This window comes from Squalius cephalus, assembly GCF_949319135.1.
Source record: "Squalius cephalus genome assembly, chromosome: 9".
NCBI lineage: Eukaryota > Metazoa > Chordata > Actinopteri > Cypriniformes > Leuciscidae > Squalius > Squalius cephalus.
This window is the reverse complement of record NC_137130.1, coordinates 4,534,487-4,550,761: the sequence shown is the minus strand read 5'-3', so window position 1 is coordinate 4,550,761 and position 16,275 is coordinate 4,534,487. Positions and strand designations below refer to the sequence as shown.

Genomic DNA, 16,275 nt, shown 5'->3' with positions numbered 1-16,275 from the left:
ACACAAGAACATCAGCTGTTTTTTTTACCCAGAAGGCAGTTCTCCCCACCTGAGCCGTGGCTCTGCAATTCGTACGAATTTTACGACCTCACTCGTGCGAATTTGTACGATTTTTGCTAAATCGTACATATTTTACGAGTTGCCCAATTCGTATGAATACGTACGAATGATCTAGCCCTGACCCCGCCCCTAAACCTAACCATCACTGGGGTTTAGACAAATAGTACAAATTCGTATGAATGACCTACCCCTGACCCCGCCCCTAAACCTAACCGTCACTGGAGTTTAGACAAATCATACAAATTTGTACGAGTTACCTACCCCTGACCCCGCCCCTAAACCTAACCGTCACTGGGTTTTGGCAAATCGTATGAATTTGTACGAGTGACCTACCCCTGACCCCCTAACCCTAACCCTAACCTCTAACCTCTAACCCTAACCCTAACCCTGACCCCGCCCCTAAACCTAACCGTCACTGGGTTTGGGCAAATCGTATGAATTTGTACGAATGACCTACCCCTGACCCCGCCCCTAAACCTAACCGTCACTGGGTTTGGGCAAATTGTACGAATTCGTACGAGTGACCTACCCCTGACCCCACCCCTAAACCTAACCGTCACTGGATTTGGGCAAATCGTATGAATTCGTACGAATGACCTACCCCTGATCCCGCCCCTAAACCTAACCGTCACTGGAGTTTGGGCAAATCGTACGAATGACCTACCCCTGACTCCGCCCCTAAACCTAACTGTCACTGGGGTTTAGACAAATCATACGAATCAGCCACATTTTACTCACTCTTACGAATTTGCACGAATTGGTCGTGAGATAGCGCTGCGTGACCCCAGTATCATGCAGTGGGTGGGAACACACAAGAAAGGGCTGTTGGTCAATATGTAATGTTCATGCGTTTTCATTAATACATACCACTGACTTCTAGACCAGTCTAGTCTGCCAATGTGTGAGCGAGTGGGTGTGTGGTAAGATGGTATCTTGAGTTAATAACTCTTCTAATGTGACGCTGTCGTGTTTGACTGAGAAGTGAAGATTGATAGACATTTGCCTAGTGGCATGAAGTCTGGTCCAGTCTGAAGCATTTTATTTTTCTTCTGGACAAGAACGGCCCAATTAGAAATGAAGAAAACTACGGAGCCCTGAATGGGACATGGTGGTGGGGGAAAAAAATGAGATGGGAGGAAAAATAAGAAGTCAATGCTTTCTCTCGCAAATGTTTTGCGTTCCCCCGAGAAACTTTGCATTCGCTCGCAAAACCTTTTGAGCTCTTCGGAGCGAACGCAAAGTTTTGTGATGGAATGCGAAAGCATGGACAAATTTTTTTCCTTCACCATGTTCCTTTAAACGTCTGACTGACTTAAAAAGCAACCAATCACAGTTTGTTTTGTCAGCGTGTCGTTTAGGGGCGGGGTCTATTTGAAATGCACAATAATAGGTTAGTATGGGAAAAAGAAATATTAGTGTAAATGTAATTAGTTTAATGTAATAATAATTAGTTTATTATTAGTTTAATGTAAAATATACATTACTGTTCATGGATATCAGTTTATATCCTGCTAAAAGTGGCAAAAGCATGTCTCTATACTCCTAGAAAGATTTCAGACAGTTCGTTTGGACTTTGCAAAGAGTTGATCTTGAAACTCCACAGCAGATTGAAGCACAGAGGAGATGGATGGCTGTTACAAGCGATCAAAGGCGGAGTGAATAAAGGAATGACACAGCTGGATCAGGAAGGTGCGGAAAAGGAAAAAAAAACTCTCTTGTACATCAAGCAAGAAAAGATTGAGAGTATCTTAAGAACAAAAATAAAGAAATAAATAAAACAAGCTGAAAGATGTGTGACAGCAGCACACTGCGCAAAAACAACAACACAAAAATACAAACACGCCACTTTCTGACATGCCTTTAGATTTGATCTTCTGACACAGCTTGGAAAATGACGCGTCCTATCTCGCATTAGTGTTTGATCGCCAGTTCAGACTCTATTATTAAAGTGATCTCTAAATGTGACACATCAGCACTGTAAACTGAAAACGCATCAAGAACCGTATGAAAGAACAGCACTCACAATGAAAATATTTGGATGAGGATTACAGTGTTTGTGTGGCAGCGATGCACTGATATTCCTCAAACATTGTGGATAGGGCTTATTCAAAACCTTTAAACCGGCATATTAAACTACTGAAATTAATTTAGCCTGCATGAGAAGACTTAGCATACAGAATTTATGTTGTAGATCATTTCAGTTTGTAATCTTTATACTTTTAAACAAAATCCTTTTTAACAAGGATTGGCTTGCATTGTTCACCATGCAAAATGTAGCTGACATGTAGAATTTGCATATTCTTGTTGATCATCTTTGCATACTGAATAATGATTGGTATTTTCTTTATTGCATTTACACCATCGGTCAAAGGTTTGGAATGTTTTGAGAAGTCTCTGCTCACCAAGGCAGCATTTACTTGATCAAAAATACAGTAAAAACAGTAATATTGTGAAATATCATTACAATTTTAAATAACTATTTTCTATTTGAATATATTTTAAAATGTAATTTATTCCTGTGATCAAAGCTGAATTTTCAGCATCATTACTCCAGTCTTCAGTGTCACATGATCCTTCAGAAATCATTCTAATATGATGATTTGATGCTCAAGAAACATTTATTATTATTATCAATGTTAAAAACATTATGCCATTTCATATTTTTGTGGAAACCATGACACACTTTTTTTTTGTAATACCTTAGCAAGAATGCATTAAGTTGATTAAAAGTGACAGTAAAGACATTTATCATGTTTTCTATAGATTTCTATTTCGAATAAATGCTATTCTTTTGAACTCTATTCATCAAAGAATCCTGAAAAAAGTATCAGGTTTTCCATTGAAAAACTCATTAATAATAAGTTCAACATTGATAATAAGAACCATTATTACTAACTGAGTACCAATAATATTTGAGTATCAAATCATCATATTAGAATGATTTCTGAAGGATCATGTGACACTGAAGACTGGAGTAATAATGCTGAAAATTCAGCTTTGATCACAGGAATAAATTACATTTTACAAAAATGTATTAAAATAGCAAAGAGTTCTTTAATAATATTTCATAATATTACCGTTTTTATTTTTGATAAAATAAATGCAGCCTTGTTGAGCATAAGAGACGTAATATTAAAATCATAATTATTCCAAACCTTTGACCTGTAGTGTTTGTACTTTAAGTGCTCAGCCGAACGCATTGCAATGATTGCAAGAGTTTCCTTTAAGTGTCTCATTAAACTGCGTGTGTTATTCAGATAAGCATTCCTACAGTTGAACTCAGATGTTTAGAAATCTGACTCTAGAAGACTGATGAGAATATAACATGCTTTTTATGATATGTTATGATTTACAGAAATCAGGCTTGCTTCATGAAAAGCATCTGCCTTTTGGTTACTTTTTAGGGGATAATTTATGGAAAACCCCAAATAGCTTCTGATTCCACTTACACAGAATCAAAACCTATAACCCCCCAAAAAAGTTTTTTCCAGCATCACTCACAATGCTGTTTCTTTCAGGAGCAGCAGATCTAGTTGAAAATGTTATTTAAAGAATATCATGTGCGCACACACACACACACACACACACACACACACACACACACACACACGCTGGACTGACAGGCTGCTGGATGGGGTCTTTAGCTTGGCTCACACAGCCCACTCGCTCTCTGATTTACATTGCGAGCAGCGGACAGGGTGGTAGAGAGGAAATGCTCCATTTCTCCCGGTGCTTGGGAATGGAAACAGAGGAGCATATGTTGGGATTTGAAGAGTCAATCCATGAATAACCTGAAGCGATGTTTCTTCTTCTCTCTCTCTCTCTCTTTCTGGGCAGACTAGAAGTGCAGTAGAGCTGTGCGGGGAGAACTGGCTTCCCTAAAGTATCAGGCTGTAGTCAAAAATATTTACAGTGCCAGGAGGTATTCAGCGAAATATTCCAGAAAATTCGATATCGAGCTGACCTCTCACTGGGCATCTGATGCCTCTCTCGCTCTCTCCTTCTCTCTCTCGTTCTTGCTGCTGCTTCTGAAACAGTTTGGCACACAACAACAGATTGCTTTATCAGCTATGCTATGAATAGATTTCAAATATATACTGATGTGTTTTAATAATTATCATCCAGGTTTTGACAGTAATGATGGCTTTGAGTTGGTGTGGCCGAGATGTCACTACGTCTTGCATAAAACATAAGCATCTAGTTTCTGAACTCATAATTTGAACATTATTATGGTGAATTCTGCTGATGTAAATGTGTCACCAAGGTACTATTATCTAGCAGACTTAAATGAGATTTTGTTCAAATTGCAAGAGTGGTGTTAAAAATGATCAACCATTCAGTAATGCTCTGCACCATATGCAAAAGTATGTGTACAGTATAAATATGTAGCGGTCACAGATACATTATATCTGTATATAATATCCAGCAGTTATTGCCTTAAAGCCTAATGCATTATTTGTTGTTAATTTGTTAATAGAAGGAAAGGAAAAGTTCTGTATAATTATAAAAACATTCAGTCATTTTTTGATGGAAAGATAAACAGAACCACATATGGAACAGATTTGTTTATTTGTTTTAATTTTTATTTTATTGCAATAATCAAATTATAGATTTTGTTCTCAGTGACACAGTAGCAGCATATCTTCAAAGTCAAACTGATACGAGCATCATTTACCATATTACGCTATTAACGGTCTTGTGTGCATTAGTTTCAGATCTCCTTTTTATTCTGGTTCTTCTATTTGTATTCTGCTAGAATTCCTGCTCTTCTGATTCTGTTGTTGTTTTCAAGCGGACGGCCACTAGAGGGCAGGACAGATCCAGACAGGAGAGATCACACACTACTGCACACACCACTGAAGCGCTTACTGGCACATTAATGTCCACACTGTCTGTGTTCAATATCTTCACATAATCAACATTATGCATTTAGTGAAAAAGACTGCAAAAATCATTTACAAGGAAATTAAATCTGCTGAGGAAAGAAGTGAAAAGAATAACGCAACTGTAAAAATAATTCATAGTTTGTGTGTGTGTGTGTGTGTGTGTGTGTGTGTGTGTTTACTTGGCTGTGGTTTAAGGGCAACAAAAATCCACCCAGAATATTGGCACTTCTGAGATAGATGGATAGATGGATAGATAGATAGATAGATAGATAGATAGATAGATAGATAGATAGATAGATAGATAGATAGATAGATAGAGTTATGAGACAGACTGTGTGTGTGTGTGTGTGTGTGTGTGTGTGTGTGTGTGTGTGTGTGTGTGTGTGTGTGTGTGTGTGTGTGTGTGTACAGGTTTGGCTATACTTGGGAAGGCCAAATGTCCTCACTTAGTATATAGTGAAATATTATGACAACCGACTAGTGAGGACATTATACCTAGTTGAGAAGTCGTATAAATCGGCCAAAACATGGTTGATTTAAATCTAGATGTTTGCACATGTTTCTGTGATGGGTAGGTTTGGGTTAGGCCATAGAAAGCATCTTTAGCCTGATATAAAATCAATGCAATCCTGTGCAATGTCCTCACTAATATAGTGAACGTGTGTGTGTGTGTGTGCATGTGTGTGTGTGTGTGCGTGCGTGTATATGTGTGTGTGTGTGGTCCTGGTAAACCCTATGTTATGGGGACAAAATGTCCCCACAAAGATGGCAATATCCGAAATCCTTGTCTTTGTAGGGACTTTTTTTGGTCCCCATGAGGAAAACAGCTTATAAATCATGCTGATGTTTTTTTTCTTATTTAAAAGTACAGAAAGTTTTCTGTGATGTGTGGGTTTAGGGAATAGGGGTAGCGATAAGGGTGGAATAGTTTGTGCAGTATAAAAATCATTATGTCTAAATTTTCCAAAAACACAATGTACGTGTGTGTGTGTGTGTGTTTGTGTGTGTGTTTGTGTGTGTGTGAGAAAGGGTTTTTCCACAGATTGCCAAGGAGGAACAGATGTCATGGATCAGAGAGACACTTACACACTCCCACAGTTTCCACTGAAATCTACACACACACACACACACACACACACACACACACACACACACACACGCATACATGCACATTTAACAAACAGCAGATTTTTGTCAAGTATTACAAGACTTTGCACTTTAACTATAAGAGGCAACAAATAACCTCACAACGCTAATTATAATGTTAATATGCGAATGTAAAATAGATATAATTTCATAGCTATTGAAATGAAAATTGACTTTAATTACTTTCAAACCCTCATATTTCTAGAATTATTGTGAACCATTCATGAATGTATATTTGTCTTCATAATCCTTGTAATAAATTGCTCTACCTCTGAAACAATGTTCTTTGTATGTTAACGTCACCCTCTTATTTTTTAACCCATCCACTCAATTTTTTTCACTCAAAAAAAAAAAAAAAAAAAAAATCCTATCCTACATTTTTTACCCACTGTTGAAAATCAGATTCATTTGGAAATACTCATATAAGTAGGAATAGAAAGGTTATCATATACATTTTTTGAAAGCAAAGTAGTCTCACCGTTGGATATTATGATATTAATTTAGGCTCCCTCTTTCACTGCCTAAATCTTTTTTATGATTCATTTGCTCTTTTTCTTCAATCAAACATCATTATTTTTCTCTGCATCTTCTCATCTCTGGTTATTCCAAGCTTAATGGTTTTATATCATGGTGGTACATGTAACATTTTATTGGATTGCACACATATAGAGCTGAGGCATCTCCTCTCTCTGCACTTGCATTAGCTTTTATCACAGCTATTGTTATTATTCTGCATTTTACTTGAATGTCTTAAAAACATGACAACTGCCAGAACAACAAGACTAATGTATTCGGTGGCAGCCGAGGGAAGGAGAGGGATTGTGAAGTGTGCAGTGAAGTGAAACATGAAAGGTTCCAGACAGGATGACACAGTGTCGTTCGGCTCGGCGCAGATAAAAAGCCCCTTCTCTCCCCGAAACCCCCCGAAATACTCCTCGCCATTAAACGCTTTGTTTTTTGAACGTCTCTCCAGATCCAAAGCGAGAAAAGTGTGAGATGACAGCTGATCTACACATGTAGAACGCACCGTGGCTGTTACTGAGAGCTACACGCGCGCTGCTCTTCTCTTTCTCTCAGTCCCTGTGGTGTCTCGTGTTGGTGTCCTTCACCAGTTGATTTATGGTCTGGCGCTCTGGTTTGTCAGACCACAATAGAGGACTATCATCAATGGCAGCGTTTCATTCTTACACCGCGTCCTAACCAGACATGAGAAGTTTTTTGTTCACAGTTACAGCAAAAATGCTGCGTTATGCAGCACGATAACATTTGAATAGTTATATTTATATTCTTCCTTTAAACCCCTGTTTACAGTCCAATCGATTCTCCACAATGAACAAGATCCTGTATAAGTTGTAAATGCATCAGGTTGTGGAAGCAAAATACAGTCCGAAAGTGATGTCGCTTGATTCAAATTTTATTAAAAGTTTGGGTAACACTTTAGTTTAGGGTCCAATTCTCACTATGAACTAGTTGTTTATTAGCATATTACTAGGATATTGGCTGTTTATTAGTACTTATAAAGCACATATTATTACCTTATTCTGCATGACCATATTCTACATCCCTAAATCCTACCCAATACACAATACCTTACTAACTATTAATAAGCAGTAAATAGGAGTTTGAGGCAAGTCGTAGTTAATAGTGAGAATTGGAACTTAAATTAAAGTGTGACCAAAATTTGTTAAAGATTTGATTTGAAGATTGATTTGAAAAAAATGTGATTTTATAGGCATAGTTGTGCTTGGAGTCAATTGTTTATTGTGATAACGCGGTGAAACATACCAAATTGTGCGGATATAATTTTTTTACCATAAATATAAAATGAATTATGAACACATGCAAAAACAAGAGAGAACCAACAAAATATTCATTAATTCATTCAATGTATGCTTTGTCATGTTTTTCTATGCATTTGTTTTTCTTAAAACCTGTACCGATCAGATGCTTTCTGAACTGCTGTGTTGTGTTTATTTTGTTATTGAGGAAAGCGTTCTTCACATATTTACATATTCATCTAAACGTCACGTGTACGGTGTCTGGACGTTCGTTAACAGTATATCGCTTCTTTTTTTACTTCTGAGCAAAGAACGAAAAGTAACTTCTTCGTGAGTAAATCGGTGCATTGAATCAAGTTCAGTCTCTTGTACGTTACGTGTGAGGTTAAATGTTACATCATTTATTTGTCACTTGGTTTCTCTTTCTGCAGGGTCACCATGGGTAGTTTGTTGTACTGAAATCTCATTGGTCCAGAATCCTGTTCTGATTAGCTGTGTTACACTGAACCATATTTCTATTTTCAAGTCAAATGTTTAGTAGTACACCGATTTCTCAATCCATGTTGTTTCAGCTTGGGCTTGTTGGAAATTTGACGTCTTGTGCTGGGTTCACGACTACCCTGCAAACAATTCTTTCATTTTCTTTTCTTTTGTCTTGTTTTCCACTAAAACTTCTAAATGTACTTGAGAAGCAGCACTGCATAAGATATTAACACTTGTTTTCAGGCAATATACGCGGTTAAGATGTTTTTTGTTTTTTTATGTATTTGAAATAAGTTTCTTTTGCTCATCAAGGCTGCATTTAGTCACATTATCTGCAAAATCAGTCAAAACTGTAATATTGTGAAATATTATTACAATTTAAAATATCTGTTTTCTATTTAAATATATTTTGAAATGTAATTTATTACTGTGATGCAAAGCTGAATTTTCTGCATCATTACTCCAGTCGTCAGACATATTTTTCCACTTGTTTTTAGCTTGTTTACACAGAAAATAATCTAAAATCTAAGTAAAAAATCTCTCAGTGCAGGAAGACAAAAAAAAAAGTATTTTTTTGCAGTGTATGTGATTTTCAAACAGTTTCCGAACACTCTGCCAGATCTTCCATTGGTCCGAAAACAGATAGTCCCGTCCTTACTAATAGTAGTCTTGCAAATGAAGCTGAAGTAAGAAAAAACACACACTTCGGCTTTAATTGCATGTTTATTCCTCATCAGGCATTTATTTCCAGTGCTGCAGTAAGTTCCCTTTGCTCTGCCTGTTCAAGGTGCATTCGCTTGTATAGGCTATTTGTTTACCCAGAGCTTCTCCTTTCATGCGAGGTCTCGAAGGAAGGCTATAGCCGACCGTAGTCCTCCGCGTCCAACTCCTCTTACCGTGGCCCTTGTTTAAGGACGAGTTAATTGAATCAGAGTTCACTCCGTCCATCCAGATGCTCCTCGGAGGGAAAACACAAAGTTTTGGTGCAGGTGTGTCCGTGTTAACACTTATTTCCATTAAAGATCTCTGTTGCGGCTCTCGGCCTCGCGGCAGACGGGCAGATTTGTCTTCGTAAACATTATTCTGATGTCGGCTCCATTCAAAAAGATTACACTCTGACCTTGGTACATATCGGCCTATTGATACATTCAGGGTTGCTTGTGTGTTCAGCGTGGAAGGAGAAAAGTCTGAGAAAAAAGATAGGAGATCTGTTGATTTGGTCTCGGAAATGGACACAGTTAGAACGGCCCTGACCCGACGTTACCCACACCTTTTAGGCTTCGCCGAGAGTGACTGCGCCTCACAATAGTGTAAACGGACATCACAATAGACGCTTGCCCTGCGCACACTAATGCTTTCATCTGTGGAAAGAATCTGAACCTCCGTGGCTTATTTCTAATAGCCAGATCGTGTAATTCTGAAAGATTAGCTTTGAAAGAGATTCGCTATTAAGACCAGAGAAGAAGTTGGTAGCTTATGGAAGCGTGCAATATTTCTTATCAATAAAGCTTTATGCATCTTTTCAGCAAACGAGAAAAACTCAAAACGTATTGTTTTGTCTGCCGCGTTTTTCAGCGTGACCGACGAGTCTCTTAAAGGACCTGGTCGTCCGCAATTGTACAGTGATAATTCATCACAAAAAACCCCCCATAGAATCACATGTAGGAGGTAGATTGATTTTCATTCGTGTTTTTTATGTTCCATGTGTTTTTGTATCATGGAATTGAATAAGCCTAATTGGAATTTTTATTTATTTATTTTCTCCCATCCGCTTTAGACCTGAGACTCGTACCATGAGAGTAGTTGAACAAACTCAGGGTTAAACTCAGAATAGAGTTGACAAAGCCAAATCAGTCCACTCAGGCTTTGAACCTGAGATCATAGAGGATGTGCAAATAAAAGTGACATCAGTAGCGAACAGCCAATCACACGCCTTGAAACGGAAAAACTGCGATTCGCTTCTTGCGCTAGAGTCAGCGCGATTCAATGCTCTCTTCTGATGAAGATTGAGAGATTGAAGAATATAAAGTATATAAATGCATTCACACAGTAAGAAGATTTATCTTGTTATGTATGTGCAGATGAAAGTTGTGAAGTTCATATAGTGATAACACTATTTATTTATTTTAGGGTCCAATTCTCACTATTAACTAGTTGCTTATTAGCATGCACATTACTAGGATATTGGCTGTTTATTAGTATATATCAATGCCCTATTCTGCATGACCATATACATCCCTTATTCCTACCCAACACCTAAACTTAACAACTACCTTACTAACTATTAATAAGGAGTAATTAGGAGTTTATTGAGGCAAAAGTCGTAGTTAATAGTAAATTAATAGTGAGAATTGGACCCTAAACTAAATCTATTGATTCTAAAGTGTATTTTTATTACATATTATCTGTATATACTTGTATACGTTTAAACTAAATGCTCAATAATAATTTTTTAACTAAAATTGCTTGTGTAATGGATTAAGGGTATAATAATTATAAAACATAATATATAAATACATTATATAAAATAAAAAAGCCAGATGATTTTGTCTTTGTTGCTAGTGACCTTTAATTTGGAGCAAGAGAAACTGGGGGAGTGACTTTATTGTGTCAGACATGTGTCACTTTGCTCACAGCTGATTGGTCCAATTTCAATTTGAGATCTCTTATCTAGAACATAACCTAGTTGGCCAAACCCCTTTCATGCCTAAAATCCTGGGTTGGCACAAATAAAAATAAAAAAACTACACTGAAACATCCCTGGCTAGCCACCTAAATGCTATGCTTATGCGCCAGAGAAACAAGTACACAGCCATCTTTAGAAAATTGTCTTTGAACTTTTGTTTTTGCGGTCGCTCTGTATATTTCTTTGGCATCGCTGTCGAGGAGTAATTAGCTGGTGAAGTGGATTTACTTATTGTAAAGTTAACGAAAGTTATCATGAGGATTGTAATGTTTAACGCAGATGTCTTAACAAATGTCAGTAGACCGGGAAGATTTTAAAACGAGCTGTTCATTTTTATACATAAAAATGTACATAATACGTGTAATAAATACGTAAGATCGCTGAGAAAATACAGACCGGAAGACAAAAGACAACAAGCGCAGCGCTGAAAAGAGGCGGGGCTACATAAGGTCTATAGAGCATCACAGTCCCGCCCACAGCCGATGCCGGAAGTAAGAATTCAATACAATTTCTCCATTGACAGTTGGGGTATAAGCCATAAAAACGTAACCATACATGGTAGACTTAAAACTACAGCTACGGCTGTACTAAGCAATTGTATATGCTCATATAAACGCCAAAGGTTCATGGGGCACTAACCTTGTTTTGAGATAAATGCCTTTTATTCGCGATCTCTTGGATAAGTACTTCATTACCCACAATCCTGAACAATCCCACAATGCCACAGTGATGCATCTGATTGGTGGAACTCGTGTAACTGTCTGGTTAAACCCCGCGAAGGTCCGTGAAGACTGAAGATCATTAATAAAAAAAAAAAAATTAAAAAAAAAAACCTGTGTTGCGTTTTTGCACGGTAGACTTATCAGTGCAATCATGATCTCCTTGGCTGCCATGATGGCTTTTTTCAAGGAGGAAAACAAAAGTGTTCAAAGGGGTGAAAACCACTTCAAATCGGGTCATGTAGTTGAGTGTAGCGTGTCCGAGGGTCAGCTTGTGGGTTTTGTAAGGGCCAGCATGAGGGACAAGACCTACAAAGTTGTGGTGAGTTTTGCAGGGAGGTTGGTAATGTTAGTTAGCATTATCGTTCACTTTAGCTAGGCTACAGTAGCCTTCATATGGTATGAGTCATATCAAGCATTTTATGATGCCACTGTCAAAACAATATTTAGCCTAGGCATACCTCTTCATGCATTTACTGAACATTTTTTGTAATAATTCATGGCAAGTTAATAAACTGAATATGATGGTGATCCAAGAGCAGACCATGCACCGGTCCATGCATCAGACCGGTGGCGTGGTGCACCTTCTGGTTTGCTGCCCATCACTTTTTAATTTTCACTTGTTGTGGATATTAAGAAAATACATTAAATGTTATTAAAATTAAGGATGAACTATAACTTCATGAATAAAATGAGCATGGACCACAAGTGGGAAATTGTTGAGGCATTTGTCAGCAACCTGCCCTTGGGCCGCTGAAACTGATGAGCAGAACGCAGCGGACCGCCAGATCTGCACCCATGAGCCGTGGTCCACCAGCCTTGCTATCCGACTCACAGCCAGTCTTTTCATTTTCCTCCCACCCTCGCAGGCGGTTGGTCTAAGAGCGTGACCCGGCTACCAGCAGTTTCATATAAACACGTCCACACACAACACAACATGCTAGACATAACAAATAATTGTAAAGTTGGCTAGGCAATATAAAATACACGATGATAAATATAAAATTCAATACACAATACCTATATAAAACACTATTATTTACACGATTACTACTGAAAGAACTGCTATTAACTAGCCTAGAAATCTAGACGCACCCTAGCGGCAGCAAAATGTATTTTGCAGCCAGGGTAGTCTAGCAACTCTCCGTTGACTTTCGGAGCTGTAAAAACCTAAATTGGGTCAGGCCAATCACATCGCGTATAGAGTAGGCGGGGAGGGCTTAACATAATGACGACAGAGTTGCGACGGTTCCCTGCTACTTGAAAACAAAGAAGAGTTGCTGCTTCTGGCGAACAGTCTTTCAAATCGGCTTTGGCCGCGACTCTGGAGGACTTGGAGTTAAGTTTTTCTTTGAGAAAAGAGCAAAGAATGGCACTTAAGTCATTCTTAAAAAAGGAAGATGTGTTCGTAGTTCTGCCGTCCAGATTCAAAAGTTCAATCTATCAACTAACGTTAGCTCCGCTGTTGGGAAAACGCTCTGGTTGGTTGAAGCGCTGTCCTATTGCGTGCAGAGTGAATTTGAAAGACAGCCGTTTATCCCGCCCCTCGGATTGAGCCGTGTCTATGGCTAGCTATTAACTGCACATTCACTATATAAAATTCACTGGGGGAAAAAGTTTGCGTGACCGTCGTCAGATTTGGAAGTCGCTCAAAAGGCTCTTTCACGTTTGTGGCTTCAGTCGACTCCAGTGAGGCGCGGTGGTTTATGGGATGAGTAGTTCCTTCGCTCGGAAATGAAAATATGTACACAGTCTTGTACCTTTGACTTTTTTTGGATTTTCTCTTCGTTTTGAAGTCACTGCCATGACTTCGAAAAGTCATGGCAGTGAGTTAAATCATAAAACTGCCAACTAAATATCTTCATATATATATATATATATTTTTTTTTTTTTTTTTTTTTTCTAACTATGGAAGCTCGTTTCTGCCACAGAATAAAAAAATAAAAAAGGTAATTGCAACACTTTCTCACAATTCTTACTTTTCTTCTCGCCATTGCACGTTTATATCTTGCAATTCTGACTTTATAGCAATTGTGAGAAAAAAAGTCTGAATTGTGAAATAAAGTGTCGCAATTACCTTTTTTATTTATATACATATCTTACAGACTAAAAGCAATTTAAAGTTTATTAATTCTCTTTTGTTGTTTTCCTGTTCATGTTTTATATTTATTTGATTTCAATTATTGAAAGCATTTACACTCACAATCTTACACCAATTATGACTAATAAGCAGCCAATGTACAGATGTACAGTATAAAACTCATAAACCGTTTAAGTGCAACTCAGGCGACACAAATACTGTACTGATCCATTACCCCAATTTCGCTTTGAATGTAAATACCTTAATCTGGGCTTATTCAATACGTCCATGTCTTTTGCCAATGTCTATTTACAATTTGAAAGCATGGCCAGAGGGAAAAAAAAGTTAATGTGGTTTTTAATTAGCCCAACATGTTGATTTTTGACACTTAGAGATTGAAACATTACATCAGGCAATGAAGACATTGGCTTTGTCAGTCTTTTTTCGATGACTATGAACTTCTTCTTTCTTTTTTCTTTTCTTAGCAACTTAAAAAAAAATAGAAATCTGAAAAAGGATCAATTAGGGACTTAAGTATCTGTATTTGCTTTGGGAGTGTTGTATTTGAGTTTGGCTTACGGGCTAGAGTTAGATTTGCCATTGGTCTTTTGTCACTTTGTTTGTCGAGTGCTTGTGTAGACTAGAAAATCATTGATCAAAAGTGTGGGAACACTTCCTATATTTTGTAAACAGTAAAGCAGCCCCTGGTTTAACCTCAATCCCATTCCCTTCTGGAGAAATGAGTTATATGCCAGGTTTTAGTGCCTAAATCAGAGATCCTGTAGGATTGTAGTCATTTTTTGGATATGGATGAAATGCACTGGCACATTGTCTGTCACTCAAACATGCTCTCAAACCCTGGATCAGTGAGTGATCCATCGTATTGTATGTGAAGGGTTGCATAACATGCACATCTAACATGTGATGCCCGGTAAAGAGTTTTGTTAAATCACAAAATATTGAGCCAGTCAAGATCAAAACACACCCTTCATTGATATCAGTGTCCCGTGGTTCTTTCTCTGGACTGATAACCTTTGACACCGTGAGCACTCACCCACTCACAAGTTTTTAAGTGTATGTGAGTGAGTTGAGAAACAAGAGAACACATATTAAAGGGATAGCCCCCCCCCCCCCCCCCCAAAAAAAAAAATCAAATATCATACGAAACAAAAGCCAAAAATATTTGTAATGTTATGCCAATAAACCTGGCTTTGTAAATTACAAATATTGTTTTAAATTGTCGGTAAATTACCTTTTGTTCCTCTTTTGTAAGATGCTTTGGAAAAACAGTCTGTTAAAGGCATAAATGGAGAAAAAAATGCAAGTATGAATCAAAATTAAGTGAGCTATTCCTTTAAAGGACAATTTTGCCCTATATGTAAATGTAAATGTAAATGTAAATATATGTAAAAGAACAATGTGCCCTTTATCTTCACCCAAATATCCCCATTTATTTGTTGGCAAAAGTTGTTTTACGTCATCCGGTGGATCTTTGGCAACAAATAAATGGGGATACAGATAACAGATAACATGGAGAAAGACATTGTTCATTTAGATATGTTTCCGATATTGTAACAATACAAAGCTGGATAAAAATGTAATCAGAGTTTCTTGTTAGTTAATAGTAGTTACTAGAATGTTAATATTGTATTACTCTAGTGTAGTTATTAATCAATGACGGAGCTATTCTAAAGTGTTACCCATTAATTTAACAACATAAGATGTAATATAAAACCCTACATAACTGATAAAAAAAAAAGGATATTAAACTTAACTATTTCAATGAAAAACCATCAAATGTGAGCTGTCACAGAGAATTCTGGGAATGTCAATTTACTGTAAATGTGTTGCAATTCCTGTCCCGTTTCCCCTGTTTTGTGTTTAAGGACTCTTATGTTGAAGTGTATTTTGAAGTGTTCACTTCCTGTTTTTAGATTGTTTCCATAGCTGCATTGTTTGTTTCCATAATTACCCTTGTTAGTTTCCATAGCAATTCATTACCCACACCTGTCCCTGGCTATCCTGTGCATCTATCCCCCATGTTTCCCTGGTCTCTGGTTCAGTGTCTGTAATAATGTGATTGTTATACCTTTTTGTATGTGGCACCTTGAGAGTTGAATGCTGTTCAGTAAACGATGAGTCACGGACATATGGCATTCGTCTGAGTTATTTATTGATTCACTGTGGAGAAAGAACGAGAGTGAAACAGTGTTGTCTTTGATGGATGAATCATGTGTGTTGCTCTCAGTTCTGTTTTCTCCCAGCTTAGGATTGACTTTGTTTTGCCTATATTTGCAGTGTGCTTGGATTTACTTTTGTTGTTTTTGTTAATAAACTCAGTGTACTGCATTTGGATGCTACTCTCTAGTTTTTCTGGAACACCTCATGTTACGAAATTATAAGAGGACTGTAAATTGAACTGTATTTTACTGTAAAA

The 16,275-nt window shown here is 37.5% G+C and overlaps 1 protein-coding gene across 4 annotated transcripts in view; it reads right to left on the bottom strand.

Moving 5' to 3' along the window:
* LOC307164833 (uncharacterized protein) overlaps positions 1 to 16,275 on the bottom strand; it is a 179,308-nt gene that overhangs the window by 73,388 nt on the left and 89,645 nt on the right. The window contains exon 11 of one of the 4 annotated variants that reach the window (XM_079881991.1): positions 15,939 to 16,019. The exons of the other annotated variants lie outside the window; for them this stretch is intronic. The gene's annotated coding sequence lies outside the window, so the exon portion shown is untranslated. Of the gene's footprint in view, positions 1 to 15,938; positions 16,020 to 16,275 lie in introns of those variants that run through there. 4 annotated transcript variants of the gene reach the window in all.